This window comes from Triturus cristatus, chromosome 6 (assembly GCF_964204655.1).
Source record: "Triturus cristatus chromosome 6, aTriCri1.1, whole genome shotgun sequence".
NCBI classification, from domain to species: Eukaryota; Metazoa; Chordata; class Amphibia; order Caudata; family Salamandridae; genus Triturus; species Triturus cristatus.
The window spans coordinates 1,344,244,754-1,344,268,894 of NC_140589.1; the positions used below are offsets into that span (position 1 = coordinate 1,344,244,754).

At 41.4% G+C, this 24,141-nt stretch overlaps 1 protein-coding gene across 1 annotated transcript in view; it reads right to left on the reverse strand.

Moving 5' to 3' along the window:
• RYR2 (ryanodine receptor 2) overlaps window positions 1-24,141 on the reverse strand; it is a 3,458,987-nt gene that overhangs the window by 2,948,265 nt on the left and 486,581 nt on the right. The gene's annotated exons all lie outside the window — the stretch shown is intronic.

Genomic DNA, 24,141 nt, shown 5'->3' on the forward strand with positions numbered 1-24,141 from the left:
GCTGTTTTGCTACAAAACCGTTGCATCATCACCACTGCGCCGATCAGAACTGACACATCGCCCTTCAACACTGGCGCAGAGGCTGCTCAATCACAGCGGTTCTACAGCCTGAGTGGCCCGACAATGACGCTCTGCATGGCTTGATGATGACACATTGCTTTCACTTCACCGGAGCTTGATGACGACGCAGCAATCCAACTTTGTGGAAAAGATCGACGAATCGAGCCCTCAGCTTCGATGCTTTGCTCCATCCAAGTTACTTTCTCATTGGGCCCTGCGTGTGACCTGTAGCTGGCCTGCCCTCCACCGCTGTCAGCCTGATCCTTGGATTGGCACGGGTCCCTCGTGACCTCAAGTACCCTTTTGACCGCTAGTCACTTCTAAGCACTATTTTTGCCTTTAATCTTTAAAAATTCATATCTTGATTTCTACTGAGTGGATATTTGTTGTTTTGGTCTCATTGTCCTCAGATAAATATTCTCCATTTTGCTAAACCTGTTGGAGTCTTTTTGTAGTGTATCCATTGTGTAAATGTGTGTTGCACAAAGCAGAGGCTGTTCAACAACAGCAGTTCTACAGCCTGCATGGCCCAACGTTCTGCGTGGTTCGATGACGACGCATTGCCTTCACTTCAGTGAAGCTCGACGATGCAGCGACCCGACTGCGTGGAAAAGGTTGAATCATTGAGCCCTCAGCATCGATGCTTTGCTCCATTGAAGGCACTTTCTCTGCGGGCGTGGCGTGGGTTCCTTAGCCAGTCTGCCCTCTGTCGCGGTCAGCCTGGACTTTGAATTTGCACCGGTCACTTGCGACCCCAATTAACCTTTTGATCGCTAGTGACTACTACACAGCATTTTTGCATTTAATCTTCAAAAATTCATATCTCGACTTCTACTGATTGGATTTTTGTCATTTTGGTCTCATTTTACTCAGATAAATATTCTCTATTGGAGTCTTTTTGTGGTGTATTCACTGTGTTACTGTGTGTGTGCTGCACAAATATTTTACACATGACCTCTTTAGATAAGCCTGACTGCTCTGTGCCAAGCTACCAGAAGTGATTACAATCACATAATAGATGATCATAATGAAGTCCTTTCCAGCAGATGTCCTGGCTGCCTTCCTATCAAACCAATGCCTCGTCATGGCCATAAACCTTAACAAATATCTCAGAATTGACAACCGGGAGGTAATCTGATTAATGGATTGTTATAATAATAAATACCATAGAGGGACCTGCAGAGATAATCACAGCTGTCAGCTTACTGAACACCAGAAACATGTGCCTATCACTCACACTTCTTCACAGCCTTACTGCTAAGTACTGTGTTCCATGACACGTTAAATGCACCTCAGTTTGTCATCACGCATGACATGGAAACACTTCCCATATAGAACAAAACAAAGACAACACCCTTCCAACATGGTGTAGCATGCTACCTATGTAGGCAAGTGGTTCAGTGTCCCACATAAGAGTAGTATGCTCTAAATAAATGTTAGAATGCAATACAATACAACCAAATTTCAAAGTCTCTAAAAGAAAGTGATGGGACATATCAGTGGTCCAGTTGGCACTGAATTCCATCTTCCTGTTTCTAGTGTACAATGCAACACATGCATACTAAATTGTTCAACAAAATCCCTCATCAAACAAAGTATATTTCTATTCTAGGAATTGAACTGTTGAATTTTTTGCACACTTTCATACCTGCAGATTCTTCACAAATGATTATAAAAAGACATAAGGCACTTTAAGAAACATTAGACTGGAGTATTGCCAAGTGTAGGTGTATTTTTTGAGCTCTCCTTCAACCACTGATTAAGTAGCTGGTCCATTTTCTGTTATATGGGCTTATATTGCCTCAGCCTATTAGTGTTGTCATGGAAGACAAGCCAGTCTTCGAAAACCGCAATGGCAACTTGCATTTGGGGATCAATTTTGCCCATGTAAGCACAACTTGAGTGCACACTAAAAACAATTGTTAGGGCAAACTCACATTCTTTGTTCATAAAAAGGAATGGAGGATTTTGCCCTTGCAAATGGAGTCAATACAGAAATTCCACCAGCATGGTGGAATATCCGCATTGGCAAATCATAGGTTAAAGAAGGGTTTCCAGATATTCCTGGGTTTGTCCATCTGCTAAAGTTGATGTACTCCTACAAACCTGTTAGCGTGTTGATATTTGCCATTTATTTGCAGGTACTTCCCAAACATGAAAATCTAACCATATTTCGTCCTAGCCAATGCAAGATTAAAAGCATTTCCACTATAGAAATAAATACAAGGAAAAAACTCCTACAATTGAGGGGGTTCATTTGCCCTCCATGTTTAATTTTATATACATTTGTAATGTTTGAGATGATTGCAAATTTTCTTGGTTCCCACAGCCAACATGTCTTTCATGTAACAAAAGGCTTCTTCAGGACTTAAGAGGGGTAACTCTGAGATGATTTCACAGGCTTTGATTTCACATTGTTCCCCATAGGAATACAGATTTGAGATCTTCACAATTACTTCTGAGAATGTGGTAAGTCCCATACAATAGGTATATCCTATTATTTTTCAAAGACCATATCCAAGGTTAAGCAATAAGAAAAGTCCGATTTGTAAGCAGTTTTAAAGTTCTAGTTCTAATGTCCACATATCAGGACAACGCAGCCCTATCCTTGACAAAGAATCAAATGAAAGATACAAATGTGCATTTGCAGGGGAATCCTATTACCTGTGTGTGGAGGTCTCTGATATGGAGAACTCTATACAGCGGGAATAGGATCCTGGTAGAAATAGCACATGACCTTCCAGAAGTATACCTGGAAATGACCACTGGTGCAGCGTTCCAGGTGTAAATCAGTGAACGTTTATGAATTTCAGAACGTTGTAAAATGATGTCAAGGCAGAGGCAAAAAACCGCCATCTACTTTGTGAATCATGCCCATTGACTTTAACAGATTTTCTTAATAAAGCCACAAAGCCTTTGTTAATTCTAAAATAGCAGCCCCCACTGAATTGAGGGCCATTACAGGAATTAAAACGTATCCTCAAACTCTGATTTGTGGCTGTTGATAAACTCATTTAGAAACCTATAAATACAACTGACTATTCTATACTGACAGGTTTTCCGATAAACAGTGCCTTGTTTGTTAACACATTATAATTATACTTCACTTGCATGCTTAATTAGTCATGTGTCCCATTTCTGTAGTTGAATTCACACCTGTGTTTTGTTTATTAGAGTGGCAGAGGAAACAGTGCATGCTTTATGTTTATTGCATCAACATGTGAATAATTTTATGAAATCGAATTAAACAACAGTGTAATGCAAACAATTATATTGAGTTATGAAATATTCTAGTTTTGAAAGAAAATGATAAAGTAATATATTAAGCAGGATTGACAGTTTGTTTTAAAAAATAAACTGTTTTTAAGGTGCAAATCATGTTTTTTTCCTATTTCAACATTACACGGTTCTGTGCCTGATAAAGCACACTCCATATATAGTAGCTAGCCCTGTGATTAAAATATTGGCCAACCTCATTTATTGCTATAAGCTATTTTGGAAACAAATAGTTTAGTCTTGTGGGGGTGTGACATGGAAGTATACTATGATCAGACAAGAGAACACTGGGCCTGCACTTACTTTAGAGCTTAAAAGTGAGGCTAGGTTAAGGGAAAGGTAGAGGGAAACAAATCTGCAGTAAGCATCCGTGGATGGATTTTTGCACTCTAATCTCACTATGATGTAAATGTTGCCAGGAGCTGTGTTCACAAGAGGCAACATGTTACCACTGCCCTACTAAGGGCATCAGCACAGAAAACTTTACTTAAATATGATATGCTCCAACCTAAGGGTTAAATAAGGGAACAATTTGGACAGCCCTAAACTGTTGGTGCTCTCTCCTCATACCCATGCCTACTGGTTATAAAATTACATGTTCAACAATTTAATTAAGGGAAGCACTCCAATCCAAAAACCTATTTAACTTAAAGTAAAACACTTATTATTTCAATTGACTCCCATTTGATAGGGAATCACAAAGTTTCAATTTGGCATATGTTTATACAACAAAAGAGTGTTTCTTTCGATTAATAAGCAATATCCACACCAATGTCAATAATATAATATCCACCAGTATATAAAGTGATAAAGTCAATAGAAGGAATATTCTTTTGTTGACTATAAATGTGACAGATGAGAACTCTATGGATCCTTATTACATTTAACTCAATTGAAATAATGAGCTCAATAATATTTTGAAAAGGAGCTGGAATTGTTCTACTTCCATGTGATTGAATATTTTAACAAACCAGCAAGTTTTAAAATGAAGGACATGGCTTGGTATTTTTACGTTTACTGATTTTTATTACTAGGACGACACAATTCCCTTCTCGCTGGCCACCCTATTTCGCACTAATTCCTCTCAAAGTACTTGGACAGAGCTGTGGAGTGTGGGAGCTTGGAGGAGTAATTTTATTTAAGGAGCTCTGGTACTAGACAGATAGTATTTTTTATTGACATTACCTTTGAAAGACAGACAGGGATCAATGTAAAAGTAAAATGATTTGGCATTATTGGAGAGAGTGGGAGTGAAACTTAAGTTGCATTTTGCCAGCTTGTGCTATTCTGTTGTTAACAATAAAAAAAAGTCTGGTTTTGTGGGTGGCGTTTTTAGGTAGGAGAACTAAAGTCAGGATTGAATGGAGAGTAGGCATTGGTGATATGACAGCTGCAGTTGACACCTTAAAGTACAGTTCCATGTCACTGGCATATTGGTAGAGGGAGAGTCACGATAGGTAAGGTGCATAGTAGGTCAATGTAGAGGCTGAATATCTATGCAGTAAGTGAGTCTTGGGAGACCTCCTATTTCACTGGAAGGATGAATTTGGACTCATCTATTTTATCATTTGTGACCAATGATGTCAAACATTTGAATAGGAATACACCCTTGGACACGGGAAAGACATCAAGTACTAGTTGGTGTCAACAGTGTCAAAGACTGCATAAGATAGATTGGGAAGGACTAGGAGGGTGGTCAGGCCTCAAAAAATCAGAAAAATGTTATCAGGCCTGCAGGTATTTTATTAAAGAATGATGTGGTAGTTCACTGTTATTACAGACAGACACCTGGCAAAAATGACAAAAAAAGAACAATGGCCACAAATGTTCCCACTGAAATGCAGTTTTACTGATGAAACAATATAGGCACAAACAATCATATGTGGAAATCGACTCACAACAAATATTTATCCTTTGCACATCACAAACTAAAGTATTTGGATTTGTTTTGATCCTATTAAAATCTTTGTTTCCATCTCACTTCTGAATTACAAAAAAGTGGTATTTCAACTACTGAAATATATTTAGAAATATCTGTACAGTTCAATTACAAGCTAGTTAAAAGTTGTGTGCCCAGCACAACATGCGGAAAGTTCACTTTATAAAATCTCCTAACTTTTCTACAAGGAAAGAAAAGTAAATACCAATATCAAGGATCAAATTATAAGCTATTTGTAAGAAGACATAAGCTGACATATGATTTCTGTCTTTAAATACACAGCAAATTTGACAAGATAAAAACAAGATTTACAGGAAATTTTATTGGTCTTTAAATTTCTGAATGAACAGAACATCTTTTCTGTGCCAACTCACCAGATGGGGCAAGTAGGCTCTAAAAATAGCTTGATCTGATCAAATCTGACTCGCCATAGCGAGTGTGTGAGTAGATTTCGGGAGGCCTGCTGGTGTCCTCTTTTTCCTGTATATTTATAATGACTTTTAGGGCCCCAGTCTCAGTACTGCCATGTGGGTGAACACCTGAACGGTAGACCTGCAGTATATCATGTCAAAGCCGTCAGGGTTCAATACAGGGTTTCCACAAAAAAGGTGGAGTGTTTATCAAGTTTCACACCAGATGAAGAAGGCCTAGAAGGAAAAAATGATGATGTGCACACGATGAGAAGGTGGAGAGTATGAGAGATTTGAGATGGATGAGGCAATAAGGGCTTTGCTATAGGATATATATAAATAAGAGATTGATGGGTATTAGGTAGATAGCCTGTGGTGACTGTTAGGAAGGCTTTTCCAAGTGTAGATGTCCTAAGGTGGGAAGTGGGGGTAGGTGGTGTTGCATGATTTTGAGAGGTCAATTAGGTAATGAATCATTTAAATTATGTGAGTTAATGCTGATTACTTTCTTGATTGAGGGAGTAATAGGTTACAAGAGAGTCTTAACATAGTGTTGTATTGCTATACACAGTGGTTTGCTTTTGGGTTCTCTTTGACAGTTTTTGTGATATGTTATGAATTAGCTGTGTGAATGGCAAGTCTGTGTGCACGGAGGGTAGTTATGAGGACATGGAGATCACTATGTGACTTAGAAGAGTGCCAGCTTTTCAAGCTTCCTGATGCTGCATGTAAAAGTGCTCGACTCACAACAGTACCACAGGCACTAGGAGTGGGATCCACTTTCCTGATGTGCAGGGGGCTTTGAGTTCTAGCGAGGGATGTGAAGGTGTAGTTCAATGTTTCAAACAGGGTGTATACATTGTATGATTTCTAGAACAGGAGGTTGGACACAAAATGTTGGTGACACTCATTATCAAAATATATAAAGGATCTGAACGTGTTAGTGGAGAGTTTAGATTGTTCTTTGTCAGGTGGTTTGGTTGTGTGAGACGGAATAGCAGAGGGTTCTGTCCAGTCCAGAGGGATGTATGGAGGAAGGAAGAAATAAAGTTTTGGATCACATGAAGATAAGGTTACTGACCACAATGTGGGTGGGAATTTTAATTTGGGAAGTTGGGTTGACTCAAATGATTAGATTGAAGATGGGTGTCTCTCAATGATTTATGAAGAGATTTATGAAGCATACATAAGTCTTATTGATGCTGGTTATATTTGATAAGTCAATAACATCAGAGAACTCTTCTGTGGTTATTGTGTTACAATTAATGATACATAAGATTAAAGGAATGGGTTTCAAGTGGAAGAGAGTGAGTGTGCAGACAGGCATTTGAAGCTGTGTGGACTATGTGTTTGGAAGTCAGCATGAGCGTGAGTGTCTGAATGTTAATGAGGCCTACCCCTGTTGTAAGTGGACAGAACAGTACAGGCTGTTTTAGAAACATGTGCATACTACTAATTCACCTGTATTTACCTTTCAACACTTCTTTTCTTCCATTATCCCTTCAAACGTTTTGAACATTATTTTTACAAAGACCTCGACACTATCTCGTTGCTTTGACATTTAACTGATCAGCAATGCCTCGCCCTACATTAGCCACATTCCTTATTAATAATATTCAATTATTTTGATCTTAATGAAAATATGTTGATGGAATTTGATAATGTACTCTTATACTAACACTGTTGCTTACATTACCTGTATTCCTACACTATACATATTTGTATTTAAATATATCAAATTTATTTAGCTTAGATTTACTTCCATTCAAGTTAATTTTTGTTGACACTAACCATGATCTGTGAAGTATCAATTATCAATAAAATGTTTAATTATTTTGAGAATAGTAGTGATTCAATTGCTTTAAACTAAAATAATTACAAAATCTTGACTATATCTTGACTATAAAGCAAGCGCTAACACACAACTAATTATAACTAAAATGTATTTATTGTAATGAAATTGCATTCAATCCATCTTCATTTAAAAAATGTAGATCTCTCATCAGACATCTAAAACTAATCCAGCCCCAAGCACAAAGCACTTATAATTATTTTATGATATTAATGGAATTAAATTAAATAAAATCACACTAAGTGGATGCTTAAAACAAGGAAACCTTACACCAACTCTAATAATACACACACCTAAACTGTGACTATAGCCCATTTTTTTTTACATTTGATTTCATTTATTTAAAATTAATTTGTTAAAGTAATTATAAACAGTGATACACTCACCTGTTAAAAAAATGGGTTATTGCTTGATGGAGGTGGAACCCTCTACAAGCAGCATACTCAATTCTTTTCAGGGTAAAGTCACAAGCAAACCCTAAATTAACCTGTGTTCAACCCTTGAACAGATTGGCACAGAGAAATGTGTGTAACACTTCAAATAGTAACACAATGGAAGCACACCACAAAAAGATCCCACGCCTAGTTAGAATAATAGAGCAGAATATAATAAAGAAAACAAGACCAAAACAACAAAAATCCAATCAGTGTAACCGGAGAAGTGAATTTTTTAAGAATTTCCGGCCAGATGTACCAAGAGTAGGAATAGTGATTTCCAAATATCGATTTTAGCCAAATCACTATTTGGAAATCGCTATTCCTTATGTATGAAACTTTTTGTTTCATACTTGTGATTCCTAGTGGGTAGTAAATCAAACTACATCATGAATATTAATGAGGTAATTCGCAGTTTGCGACCCATTATGTATGCCTGCCATCACGGGGATAGTTGCATGCTGAGGTCAGTAGACCAGCATGTTTGTAATGCCTTTGGACAAAAGCTTTTCTTGTTAAAATGCAGCCTGTTTTCCTCAAAGGAAAACGGGAAGTGTTTCAACAATAAAAAATGAAACTTTTTGTTTTCATTTTGATCAGCGGGCAGCGGTTTGTGGGACCACTGTCTGCTCTTAAAAAATGTTTTTACAACATTAACAAAGGGGTAGGGGTCCCATGGGGACCCCTTCTAAGTTGCAGATGCATTACCACCAACTTTGAGTTGGCAGTAAAATATCAAGGTTTTGTGACCGCATTTGGGTCGTAAAACCCTGATACATATATAACACTGTAAATAACTATATAGAAGGGACGCACAACACGCCCCTTCAAAACAGCGATTTCTAAACCCAAACTGCAATTCCAGAGAATTGCAGTTTGTACATTTGGAAAAGCATTTTTGCCATTGTATATGGTTCTAATTTGCCAATCGGACCATTTGTAACTGCAAAAATGCTTTGTACATATGGCCCTTAGTAAATATAGTGCCATAAAGTGCAAAGTTGTGATATCTAGTTGTGCTGGACCACGTCAAAATCACACTTTCAGGCCAACCACGATGGGGCGCAGGTCGGACACAGTCACCAGGTTGGGCCCCTGAAGTTCATCTTCTCAGGTTTGTGCTAAGAGTCCCGTCGAGTAGGGAGAGCATCGTGGAAGCGAAGCATGAAGAGCCGACTGGCATTGTGGGCAGGCATTGCTGGAGCTTCGCGTTGGCGGTCCCTCAAGAAGTCAATGCTGCAGTGCGAAGAGTAGGGCAGACAGAGCTTGGGGTTGATTTGTGGTGTGAGCAGGGAGGTCTTCGTGCGAACGGGCATGTTTGTAGTTTCAAAGAGCCCAAAATCTTTAATTTGGCATCCGTGAGCAACACAAAAGGTCCAGGACCTGAGAAGCACCACTTGGGGGTTAGGAACTTGCTGCAGGCGGGCCCAATGGCTGGTGCAGGATGTTGGGGAGCCTTCTGTGCCCCTGAGCCTCAGATCAAAAGGCTAACAGACTAGACTTTGGCATCACTCTGGTGTCCTGGGTCCAAGATGAAGTTGCAGGTCCAATTATTCCTCCTCAGGCAAGAGGGCAGCAGGCCAGCACAGCAGGGCAGAAATTAATTCAGAACAGCAGTCTAGCAGAGTGGCAGTCCTTGTAGAAGCACAGCAATCCTTCTTCCAAGAAGAGTGTCCACAGATCCAGAAGGAAGTGTAAACAAGAGTTGGCATCTGAGGTCCAGTATTTATATGCAGTTGTGCCTTTGAAGTGAGCAGAAGCATGCGTTTGAAGTGCACAGATGCCATCCCATCCCTTCCTGTCCCTGGCTCCAGAATAACTACAGAGGGTATGCAGCCCTTTTGTGTGGCGATAGGACACAGCCTATTCAAGTGTAAGTGGGGTTGGGCCCAGCTCCTCCCTCTCACCCTGACAGTGATGGCCTATCCAGTCACACCCAAGCTTCCCATTGTTTGTGGCTGTCTAGGAGGAATACACAAAGCCCAACTGTCATCTATATCCAGCCACTGGACTCAGAGACAGGCTGCGGGCACCAAATGGCTAAGGCAAGAAAATGCCAACTTTGGAAAAGTGCCATTTTCAGACTTGCACCTTAATATCCAACTTTACCATAAATTAGGATTTTAAATTGTGATTCCAGACACCAAACATGAACTGGTACCTATTTCCATTTGGAAATTACACATATAAAATGCAATAAGGTAATTCCAATGTTATCCTATGGGAGAGATGGCCCTTCAAGTAGTGAAAAACGTATTTAAGAGTTTTTCACTACCAGGACATGTACAACTTATAAGTACATGTCCTGCTTTTTAAATACATTGCATCCTGCCCTCTGGGCTGTCTAGGGCCTACCCCAGGGTGGCTCATATGTATTACAAAGGAAGGCATGGGGCTGGCAAGGGGTTTATTTTACCGGGTCAACACCCCAGGTTTAAAACCACACACACAGGCTGCAATGGCAGGCCTGAGACATATTTAAAGAGCTACTTAAGAGTGTGGCACAATCAGTGCTGCAGTCCCACCGTTAGCATTTAATTCACAGGCCCTTAGGAGATGTAGTACCACTTTACTAGGGACTTATAAGTAAATTCAATATGCCATTTGGGTGTATGCAAATTCTACCATATTTTAAGGAGAGAGCACAAGCACTTTTGCACTGGTCAGCAATGGTAAAGTGCATAGACTTCTATGGCCAGCAAAAAAGAATTCAGCAAAAAGTGGAGCATAAAGGCAAAAGGTTTGGGAGTGACCCTGCAGAGAGAGCCAGGTCCAACATCACCCAAATAAATGAATGGTAAATATGTAATTATTTCAATGTTTACCCCTTGACAATGCAGTGGGTCGCAATGCAGTGGCAAACATGGCAGTGATCTTACAGAGGTAGTTTTGACCAGGTTTTCATTAGGAGAGATAATGTTAGGTATGCTATGGTATGCCTCTTTTTGCAGCCATCTCGGATGGCTCAGTCAGAGAGGCGGAATGATGTTGGAATGAGCCATGTCAATGACCAGAACTTGGGTGCAACAAATAGTAGGATTGCTGCCTTCCTTAAACGGGAACAGATCAGACCCGATGTGCGCTATTATAGTAGATTTCCAGATCCTACAGGATAGCCAGCAGGATGGACTCGTCAACATTCCTTGCTCGTGCCTGTTTCCATACCTCCACATGGGCTTAGTTTTCCATTGCAGCGATTCTGTGTGTGTTACAGAAGGGAAACAGTGACTCTTTTTATATCTCCTTTCCTGTTCCTGTGACATATTTATTCACGAAATGTATTCCCTCCTACACTTGTCATGGGAAAATGAAAATACTTCCCAACTCTTTCTTTATTATTTATACTTCGATCATTCACGTGAACGTTTATACACACGCATATGCTCGAGAAATACCATACTGTTTTTATTTTGCAGCTTTATATATCCCGAACTCGACCAGAAGGTATTGGAGCCCTTTACATGAGCAGCAGTTACATTACACAAGGGCACATTCATGTTTTTTAGTAGGCACGGGGAGATAAAGTGATTTACCCAGAATCACAGGATGTTGAGCTGACACTGAGACTCGAACCTGGTTCCCCAGTTCCAAACTCGGCAGCTCTGACCGTTACCCTACATGTCAATTTATGACGCTCTGGAGTGTTCACCTCATTTGACCGGCTCTTCTGTGACCGCACCTCTAACACTTCCCAATTTCTACTTCTCTAAAAAGCTGTAAAGATTGCAGAGTTTTTTCAAACACTTTGTAACTTGCAAACGCGAAAATGACACCTCTGAGTGCATACTTTGTTTTTAAATCCCCAGTATGTAATGCTGCAAGGGGAGTGCTGCAAAAAGCAATGATTTTCCATTTACTTATGTCTCATCAACTCCCTTCACCAGTAATTTGTAGGCTGATAAAAATGGCTTATGCAGAGCTCTAGCTGAAAGGGTGCATTTCCAGCCTTCAGGGGCATCTGTACACTTTGTCATGGAGGTGCTTATGTTGGGCAAGAGGAGGGGGCCCGTGCCAGCTCCTCAGAGGTGGGACTGCAGTTTGTTCCATGGCAATTGATAGCTATGCATTAGAGTTCCTGGAAGATGCAGAGTAACATATTTGTTGAACAGCAGGATACATGTCCACCCCCCAGAAATATATACAAGCCAACAGATACAGACAAAATGAGTAAACAATTAATATGGATAAATACTGAAAGGAGGCCTACAAATTAATACCATAAGACCGGGAATAGATGAATGAGTTAGAATGCTATTTTAGAAACTATTCCTTCGTTTACCTGTCATTTATTCACCATCCTTTCCTCTTGTTAGATTTCCCCCAAACATGAATGATCCAGTGGCCAGATTTACAAATATTTTGCGCTGGGTTTCACAAAATGTTTTTTGTTGGATCTACTTTCTAGAGCAAAATTTATATTGCACTGGAAATTTGCCTAAGAGTAACGAAAGGCAGTGCAAAGCGCCTTTTTGCATTACTCTGGGTCAAGTGGACGTTCCATGGATGGTACATGGGCGTTCCCATTTAAGCACCCATGGTTTGCGGTGCAAAAACCTGTCTACTAACAATAGCAGCCTGGGTTTTGCACCAACAATTAACACCACTTTCAAGCAGGTGTTAAAAATTAAACCTGCTTTTATTTCTTGCAACTTTTTCCACTTTGCTTGTGTGCTGCACAGTACAGCACACACCATAATGGGAAACGTTTTAAAGTTAGTCTAAGCATAGTACTTTGTACTGGAAGGGTATCGTAGGGTACAAAACTTATGCTAGGCTCATGCAGACACCTTGTGGCATTCAGCATTCTGATTGTGTGCCAGTACTATGGAGACAGTAGGATGTGTCAATCTCTGTAGACATGGCGCTTTCTTTCTCTCTACCTGTCGGGCAACACAACAACTTTGGTTGTTGTGCAGCATTGTTTGGCAGTTTGGTAAACCTGGGTCCGAAGTATTTTCAGCACTCCAGGCAAAATAGAACAAGCATTGGCATAGCCAATAGGTCTCGCTTTTGGGACCTTATAAGTATGTCAAGCGGCTGTTGGGCCGCAAAAGTGAAGGTGATCGCGATCAAACATAAAAGCGGCCGTGCGACCTCAAAAGTGAAAGTAATCGCGATGCGCGCGCCTGCGCACTGTAGGTCTAGGCTGGCCTGGTAGCACTTTTTGGAGCCCCCTCAAAAAGTCTCACCAGACCAGCGCATGCGCTGGGTCAGGCGAGACCTAAAAAGGCCACTCTCTGGCCTTTTTTCGGTAATTTGACACCACCACTAAGTTGTGCACTTCGAGATTGCATTCTCACCTCACCTTATAGAGGTACCAGTCTGGACCCCAAGGATCTATGCTTGTGGCTACTGCTTCAGGCAAGAGCAGCTTTGGCCAAGCTCTCTGAGGGGGTCTCACCTATCCATGGCTGGGGACTAGACTTTAAGATAAGCAGTGGACACAAGAAGAATGCAGAGATGAGCTTTGAAAGCGAGGCTACATAAGGAAGTCTTCCCTTAAATCTCCCAGAGTACAGCCATGTGGCTGGACACAGCTATTCAAGGGCAGGAGCATAGATGTGCTGAATGGGGCCTTGGGAGAAGGCACGCCCTCTCTCTAGATCAAGGTACTGAATAGACCAGATTTAAATTGTGAATTTTGTATTTTTGTTTGACGGCTGATTTGAGGAAATTGTAAGAAATGTGGTTTGATTAGGAAAATAAATACATCAAATGATATTTTTCGAAGAAACCAACGCCGATGCTTTAAATGATCAAAGGGAGAAGGCATAACTTAGAGAAACAGCGAGATATGAAGAGGGGGTAGGGGTCAGAAAATGAAAAGCAAACGCTGTGCAGCATACCTAATGAAGAGGTATGATCATTATGTGTGATTCGATATTAATGTCCTAGGAAAAACACATTAACCACCCAACGAGCCCTCTGAATACAGTTCAATGGGCCATATAGCACATAAATCATCTACAGTGAGAGAGAGCGAGAGAGAACAAATTAAGTTATGATAGCTTCACTATCAACAGATATTATAAAAAATGAAATATATTGTGACAACCAAATAACTCATTAAAGCACAGCCCAGTCTTCTTTAATAACGTAATAGTCACTTCCTGAGCCTATAAATGCTTGCAAAATTTTTACATTCTCGCATCCTAGGATCTCACAGATGCAAAAAGACCCCAAAGAATCTCTGGATCTCTTTCTTTGACAAGAGTATATCTGCTATCAGCTTACACCTAAAGAAAAAAACACATCTCAGTGACCAGATGAGAGATCTCAGAAAAAGACATGTCAAACCCTGGGACTGTGTGGAAAGTAAATAAAGTAAATCGCCCCACGAATTATAATAAGAAAATGTAAAAGTTAGGAGGTTAAATTCAGATTTAGAAATGAATGATGTAGGTTGTAAAAGATCAGGTAACGTACTGTTACTTTAAATATCATAGAATAGCCTAAATGGGCAGGAAATCAAAAAAGTCAAGATGGGCAAGTATTAGAATGAGAGTACATACAAGTCTCTGTGGAGGAAGTAATACACCCAGGTTCGAGAACAAAAGTGTAATTATGATCGCATGGAAGGTCACAAAGTTGACTTGGATCAGAAAAGACGCAAGAGCTAATTAATTTGTATTTTCTTTAATTGATGTTCATATTGTTTATCTTAGTTCACAAAAAACATAAAATGCCATGATATACAATTTACTGTAAAAACTTAAAATTCTTAGATAATATAAAAAAAACCTTGAGGTGGGATACTTTAGATTCATCAATTACACACTTTTCAATTAATTGATTACAAATGTACACTATTACAACACAGTGATATCCTCCTATATAATGATCCACAAAATATTTAGATATAATACATGAAAGCTTGCAATTCCTGTTTAAAAGCCGGTATGTAATCTTTATATCACAGGCAACTTGTGACATCGCTAGTCGCCTGTAATAAATAAATGATGTAGCTGCTCAACTGTAATAATGTATTACTTTGGAGTTCTGAGGTCACAATGCCAGCTGCCAGAGGCAGCCCACAAGAGGAAAGACAGAACACAGAGAATAATTGAAATTGCCATTAAAAAAAAACTAAATAAAACGAATCCTTGCTATTCCTTCTGCACTGTGTTTCTAGATGATGAGTGATAAGCAGAAATAGATATTTGGACAACATATTTAGCTTTATTTAATTATGGCAAGATAGGACCTCCCAGCATGTGTCTACACATTCTGAGCTACACCATATTCTTTTAATGTGGCTAGTATTAAACTGATTCTAATGCAGTTTTGCACTAAATATCTAGCTTGTTTTTGCTGTTTTTAATTTCGCTAAGTTTTCTACTTTTATTCTCCATGTTTGCAAAAATACTACCTCATTCATATTAATGAGCAACACAACAAGAATTGATGTCGTTTTCCGGAAGGGTGATGACGTGACCAAGTATTATAAGGAATAAAGTGCATTATAAGGACAGTGCAAGTCATCTTGGACTACCATGACATTATCAAAAGACCTCTTCTGTGACATGCGATATCCTTACAATGTATGACAGGGGTACTATATTCAATATATAAGACAGAAGATCCATGAACGTACACGTTTTTGGGAGTACAATAATCACCTTCCATCAAACTAAATTCTATTGTGGTATACTAATCAGGAAATGTTCCAACTTTCCAATCATTAGATGCAACCTTGATTCTCCTTTCCTTGCCACTGTGACAGTAATGGTTTTGTCCCCTCATTCCTCTTATCTCACAACTTCCTGTGCACTTTCCTTCCTAGCTGGTAGTGTCCAGTTACTAGTGAAAAGCTTTGTGTCCACCATGAGCACGTGAGTCTAGTATCCAGAATCTAAAGTTGCTTAAAGCATTCCTCTACCCATTGAGGTACAGCAGTGCTAGTCATGAGTGAAGTTGAGAGTACCCTGTGGCAGAAGAAATGATTTTTACCTACTTTTTAGCTTATTAAAAATGTTTTCTACTTATCCTTTATAAATAGAAGAATGTATGATTTGTGCAAGACTGGCATAACATGGACTCTTACTTCTCACAACCAATGTGTAAGTTTCACAAAAATGTTCGTAGGTGACATCAAGATGGAGGGAGATAACTTTCAAGCAGATTATTATACTTAAAGTTACACCTCAATTTAAACCCTGGGGAATCAAGTTAAATTACAGCTCGACCTCAATAAGTGGAACAACCCATTTGAATAACTAAAGGAAATAAATGGAAGATGTAAACATAAAACCGAATACAGTGAGGTGAGGAAATTCAGGTGAGATGCACTGGATCACTGAACGACATGTATAGGTTTGGCTATACACCTGATTAACCTTTGTATGAAATGAAAACCAGGCAAGGCCTCTATTATCATAACAAAATATACTTTTTTGGTTTGATATGACAAAAAAGTTGAAATATGAATGCACTCGGTCCAGCCAACCACAACGTCCCTCAATTTAAACGAAGAGTAATTAAATTTTTATCCACAGATACATAATCATGTTACAAAGTTCATCAATCGTGCAAAGACAATGAGCCACATCAGAATGCATACTTGTTCAACAATTCCCTTAAAACATACAGGTACAATAGATTAACACATGCAGGGTCCGACTGGGACAGAAAGTAAGCCCAAAAGTGCCCCCCAATAATGAAATGTGTAGTACAAGGGTCAACCTAATTTGCAGATCTTGGCAACTTGAAAAATTGTGCAATGTCACCTGAGAGGTCCCTGAGAGGTGGAGGAGCAGGTATTTGTGCTTACAACTGGCATGGTTTGTGGTAATCTTGGGGGTAATGCAGTAGTAAAATGTGTTACGTCCCCTCCACATCAAAAAGACACAAATATTAACATCCCTGCTCCTCTACTCACAATGTGCTATTGCTTTGTTGACTCTGCCTTTATTGAGATACTGAAAAAACAGAAAGATGATGGATGGAATGCTATAATGAATCTCAGCCATCGGTAATTACTCAGGGCTGCATCCCAGTGCATCATTTTGTTTGCCTGCCATGCCACCTCAGACGGGAACCATCCATATGCAAATCAGCCTTAGTCCAGCTCCAGTAGGAACAGTCTAGCTCAAACTGACAGGGTAGGTCCCTTTGAACAGGACCACAAACAGCCACAGACTGGTTTTGGCCTATTTGGACCTCTTCAGTACAGTGTAGCTTGACTCCTATGGCACAAGACCAGTGCATGGCCATACCTTTAGCACTTATGCCATTGCACTTAAAAAAACAAAAAGCTTATGAATGTAATGCTTGAATTAATCTCAACCACTGGTACTTGAGCCACATCTCAGTGTGTCATTTCTGTTCCCACCATGCTACCTCAGATAGGAACCAGCTGCATACCAATCAGCCTTGGACCTGAACACAGGTTGCAAGTCTCTTACAGTCAGAGACAGCCCAAAATGAAATGGAGAAGCAGGCCCGGTTGATAGAACTCAAGGTCTAGTTTATTGACTGCCTAATGGATTAGTCCAGTCTGGTGCATGTGGATACAGTGTAAAGATTTTACAGAAACCAAAGCAGGTAAGAATGATACTGTTTCCCCAAATCAATCCACCTCCACAGAGTTGTATTTTATAATGAACTGACCATAACAGTCTAAGAGGGAGGGGGTGGGAGGAAGAATGTCCTGCATGGACTAAACTACCCATCATCAGCTCTGCCTTCTTTAACACAGTGGCTATGAATCCCACTGACGTTTTAGGAGGTGAACTGAACGCTCTCATCTGAACAATTGGAAAATGGTAATCCATCAGTTGGAGTACAGTCTGTGGGGTGGCACGGTGAGGCTCACTATAGACCAAGAAGTGTAGCAACAAAAACAGTTGGTGGCTATGCCAAGACAATTGCATATCTGTATAAAAAGAGTTAGGGATAAGTAGTAAATAGATGGCGAGCAGTACAAATTGAGAGGTGCTATTGTGGTACTACCACCCAGTCACCTGGGGTGTATGTGCCCTTGGCAGAAATTGAACAGCAAAAAGGTACCGAAGCACACACAAGAAGTCCGTACATTTCAACAGGATCAGAACAAGTAAAATGCAGTCAAAGGAGCTTTTTAGACCGAAGCGTTCTTCATTCTTCAAGGATGATTTTATTCTTTAACATGTTCAGTTTCTTGAAGTTAAGAGGAGAAAAGGCAGCCTTTTCTTCTTGTGTGTGCTTCGGTACCTTTTTGCTGTTCAGTAGACCAAGAAGTGCTTGAACTTGTTCCTACCTTGCAACCTTCTAATATCCCTGTCTTTCTGCCTGCGCTATGTGCTATAACATAACATAATTCTGTAATAGATTGCTATCGTATGTAATTAACAAGTACACTATGAAGAATGCACTGTGCCTGTTTCTTCAATGAACTTTCCATCCAAAACCATGGCAAATCCAGCTCCACTCCTTCAATGCACACCTCTATCCTGAATATAGGTGAAGCGACAAAAGCCTGTTTGCCCACTAGACCTGCCTAAACTTATTCAAGCAATTTGCTTGTGGTAGTGCTTCCGGCACCATGGGGCTAAAGATTGGGGAGTACACCCACTGTTGGCATGTGTCTCGCCACTTCAGGTAATTTATTTCCAATTTAATTGCACTGGTGCCCAGGAGAATGCCCAGACATGATGCATATCCAATGTTCTGGTCACTGCTAATCTGCAAGCCAGCAGTTTATGACCCGAAACCAAATAAAGTAAGTGCCATATTTCTTAAAGATTTCCATAGCCCTTGCACCATACAACGGGGTGTAATAGTGACGCAGCTCCTAAGTTTGACTTATCAAGCGACACAAGGCCACCTAGGGTGGCCTTGCGAGGCTTGATAAATCTAGACTAACGCAACACAGTGCAAATCGCTGCAATGTGTTACTCTGCCCCAGGGAGGTACTCCATGGGTGGAGCATGGGTGTTCCCATGCATCCCCCCATGGATATTGGTGCATTCCCATCAGTGGTAGACCTGGGAATGCGTCAAAATGCTATGCCTCCCAGGTGAGGAGTAATGAGGAGAAATATCTTATTTCTCTTGTTACTTCTTCTTTCTATGTGTGCTGCATTCTGCCTCTCTCCCTGGATTGTTTTTGTGCAGGAAGATGTACCTTTCTGCACAAAAACAATCCTGCTTACAATGCAGGCACCCTTGCACTATGCTGCAAGAGTGCCTGCATTGGTGCTAGGCAGCACACTGTGCACTAGTGCTGTGCAATGACAGGAATGCACTGTATATTGCTAAGTATGCCTGACTCCTGCCCTTTCCCGATCACGCAGCGCAGCAAAGTTACTTGCTGCACTGCGTGATAAGTTCATAACTATGCCCCAAAGAGTGCTGGTGCTGCACCATATTTATGATGCAACGTTCAATAAATAGACCTAGACATGCCCACAAAACTGCCCCACCACTTAACTAAAAATGCCTCACACCACTGTGAAATGCTGGTCCATCTGGCACTGCCATATTTCCAGATAGACCAGTATCACCATAACACATGACTGGATGTGACAGTTAAATTGGGTGTTCAATGAAGTGCTTCAGTCATGATGGGTGCAGAATAGTATGACCAAGAAAACATATGGAATTACTGCCTGAACCCAAAACAGCGTGCAAAAGTGTAATTTTGGAAATTTGTAAAATGCACAAGAATTGACAAAATAGCATCACCCACAGCTACCAGCGGCGGTTGTTCCATTAGCGTAGAGGAACGCCTCCCCCTCCCTGCTACTACCAGTACATAAAACAATAATAAAATTGGTTTTAAACCCATTTTATTATCATTTTATTTTAATCCCCTGGAGTTTGACGAGTTTTGGGGCCAGTCCAGGAGATGACACGGCTGGTGGGGGAGTGGTGGGCACGCCCTTAACTGCGCATGAGATGTTTGGCCACCCGTCTCAGGCCAGTCAAACCCTTCAAGCGCAGTGAAGCAGGCACAGGACCCAGGCAGACTGGGAGCCCAAGTTGCCGACGCTCAAGCCAATCCTGAAGCTGTTCTCAGGTAAGGTTTTTTTTCTTTTGTACCCAAACCCTCAATACCTCCCTCCTCCCCATGTCCCTCCTCCGGCCCGCCCACCCACTTTGGCAGGGGATGAGCCACTACTGACTGCTACTAGTATTGTAGCTACTGATAAACGTTCATAATAACTTGAAGAGAATGCCATATACAATTTGGGACACCTTGGTATGGATCCACATTTTGGCGCATGTTCAGTATTTGGAAAGGACCTGAAGATGTCTTAACTACCTTCCTCCTCTGGATCAATACCCTGGTTCATAACCTAAAATTCACCCACATTTGTAACCAACAGGAGGTGGTTTTCCTAGATGTAGTTATCTCTAAATCTAATGGGGGCCTCATCACCAAGACGCACTACAAACCGACTGTGAAGAACAACCTGCTGGACTTTTCCAGCTTCCATCCCAGGCCCCTCAAGGGAAAATTTACCATATGGCCAATACCTACGGCTTAGGAGGAATTGCAGTAACTTGGCTGATTTCCGCCACCAATCAGCTGACCTTAACACCAGATTAAAAAATCGTGGATACCCCGAAATAATCCTGAATAAGAGTTACAAGAGAGCGTGGAACCAACCCAGGGGAGCCCTCCTTGAGGACAACCCCAAAGAAAAGCAAGAAATCCCTCTCACTTGCGTAGCCACATACAGTACTGCATCCACCACAGTCAAGAAAGTAATCAACAAACACTGGAGGATTCTCACTAGCAACAACAGGACTTGGGAAAAAACCCTCTTCTCTTTCAGAAAGGGCCGCAGCCTTAGGGACTCCCTAGTACACACACAACCTAGGGTCCAACACACTATCGAGACCCCCTCCGTGGTTACAGCTTGGGGTCTACCAAGAGTAGTGGGTCATTATCCCTGCACTAACTGTAGCGTCTGCCACTTGACGACGCCCACAAAGACCCTTGACCTTGAACCAGGAAAAACCTGGTCACAGCGCACCCAAACAAACTGCAACTCCATCAACATGGTTTATCTGATCACGTGCCTCTGTGGCCTGCGTTACATAGGGATGACCGCACGGAAAGTGTGCAAACACAGGAGCAACATTAGATGTGGGAGGATCACGACCAAACTCAGTGAACATTACATACATCAGAATCATACCACTAATGACCTAAAGTGGACTGTCATTGAACTTGTGAACACTGGTAAAAATATCCAGCAATCCCGATTTGAGAAAGAACAGAGGTGGGTCTACCGTCTAGGCACAGACAAAAATGGCTCAACGATAACATCCCTTGGGGCACTGTCTTTTAGAGGATAGAGACACATCTTCTTTGACATTAGTATACACCATGTATGATCTAACTTAGCACTAATGCACAGTCCTTTTCCCCATGACTTTGAGATGCTGTTAGCACAATTCCATTTCAGTTCTCCTCACCACCAAGACCCATGGGACAAGTTTTTGACCACCGCTCAATTTTTTCCAGACCTAGCCCTAAAACAATTCTGTGAACCACTTCTACCCTCCATGTGGCACTGTACTAAGTGGACAGGAACACCCCCCCGCTGACTTCGACATAAATCAGTTGTGATGATAACCTAACACACCTATGATTACTAGATATTGTGAACATACTTTGCAACCCATAAATCCCTCGCACCCCACTACTAGGGTGCATGTGATGTGGCACTCAACACTGCTAAGTTACTCCCAAATCAGCTTTATACGCAGTATTCATTGCCAGCGCGCATTGATTTGCAATAATTTCGGTTTACAAATCTTTATTACACACGTCTGTCCGGTGAACCCCTGTTTTTCCCATTCACATAAATATCGGTTCTTCACTAACGATACATCGCCAATTAACGATGTATCATTCCCCCATAGTACCACACATTTGTCAATAAAACTTTGTTGATGTTATTCAATAAAGCACTATGGAGGTCAGCGTTCTAGTGGAACGCATGACGTTTTGAACCACATGACTTCAGTACTTGCCGCCTATTGCCTGGTAACTAACCACATACGGAAATGACTTTGGCCCAGAGACACGCCCCCCGCCCATCGGGGATGCGAACATGATCCCGCTAAGCTCCCGTTCAGTTGCCATAAAAGAACCCGGGGACATGACTCCACCATCGACGGGGTCCGGTTAGTTACAGAGGGATTGAACAGGTACCGAGCGGGTGCCTGGCTTTGCTGGCATGAGTAGAATCTGGAGACCACACGACAATACAGATAAGTTATTTGTTTTTACAGTGGGATCACCGATGTGGCTTCCCACATTTCTTTTTTTCCCCCATTTCTTCCCTACAGGGTGTGCCTACTAGCCACCACACCCCTCCCGAGACCCATGGAGTGATTAATGAACACTCCGCATGTAAGAGAGCTTACTTACCCGTTCAGGTATATCTCCGTGCTTCCAACGACTTGCCACACTACACAAGGCAAGCTCTTGAAAGTCACGTCAGCGTGTGTGATATTGACACACCCATACCACTCAACGCTCGAGGAGGCGTGCAGGTGTAACAGCGCTATACAAATTCGGTACCATCACATTAAATGTGGAATCTACCACCACCACGACCTTTAATGTGAATACTATGTGCACAACCATATCTCACTATACTACACCATAGCTACGTGAGATTTAGCTACTGTGCACATTGAGAAGAGCATGAGTGCACGAGAAAGTTTGAAACAGCATACACCTAATGACTGCATGACTTTTAATATTTTGATATTTGTGTATGTCTTTGTGTGTTTGTTTTCTTCTTTCAGATAACTGCAGGGTTCCTACAAGGAATAGGTTCCCTCAGGAACAGCAGGTTTGAAATCTTTTATCCTGTTTTTTTCACATTCACGACCCCCAGGTCAGGGTGAGCCTTAGCGCGTTCATACCGCCGGGGTCTATGCCCTGGTCCTGAAGAATGCCTAGCTAGTCGCAACATACAGGCAGAAACATGTTGACCACCCACAGTGAGACTTAGATCACCCACAGAGAGACTTGGCTGAGACATCTATCCAGCATCAAAATCACTCACTCCATTTTTTAACCGTGCCTGGTTGGCCAACGAATAAAACTATTTTTGGACACAACCCAGACACTTTTAAATTCACTTCACCTTCACTAGCACGTAGAAAAACACACAACAACGAACCAGCTCCGCAGTAATTCTGGCGTTGAAGCACACCGGGGAGGTACTCGACCTTCCTGGTGGGGCCCAATGATGAAGCATGTCACCTACTAGGTTGGTGAGTGAGGGCTTTCTAAAGAATCAAATTTGATTCTTCTTGCTCGCTCTTCTCTTAAGAAGGCACACTCTTTTGTTGTTTTTGACCAGTATTTAACCTATCCATGTCTTTAAAAATAGATTCATAAACAACTATTCACAGGTCTTAGATCGAGTTTGAATACAGTACTTAGGACATGGTGCTGTCGCATACTCCCATTTCTCTATGGGAGCTTGTGCTATAGTCATAAACTGGTCGCAGCACAAGCTCCCATGAAGAAATGGGAGTTCCAGTGAATCCATGCAGCGCATGGCAGGCACCAAACAGTGCAGGGATAAACAGGGGGGCCCCATAGGTGCCCCCCGGCCCCCAACTGAGGCCACTAAGGGGTGGGAGCCCTGCTAGGGGACCCCAAAGTCACTTTCTGACAGGCTTTCCATGTCAGAAAGCCCGACATGAAAAACCTTTTGGAAACTGAAATCATAATCCCCACAACGGACACGCAATTCATAGGGAATTATGAAAGCTTTCCGACTGGCTAACAGGCTCCTTGAGCCCTTCGTAATCTAGTTGGAAAGATTGGCTGATTTACACTTTGACCGCCTACATCAGAGGTCTTCAAACTTTTTTGCTTTGAGCCCCCCTAAGCAAGTTGTTTTGAAGTCGGGCTCCCCTCCAAAACGTTATGAGAAGGATTGGGGGAGCAGTAGCGATGGGCTGAGTACAGGGGGCAAGACTTATGAGATAATTTCAGTGGTACTGTAGTTCACAGTCCACACTGAATGTGAGACTTATAAAACAGCAAATACATTGAACAAAACCACTAATTGACCCAAAAATACTGCTCCACATAATTGGGGTGTTGTGAACCCCTCACACTTCGAGGCCCCAATGCAACTGTGCCTGCTGCACCAATGATAACTGAAAACCTGCATAGCAGGCTATCACCTTTGCTGCTTTCACCTCT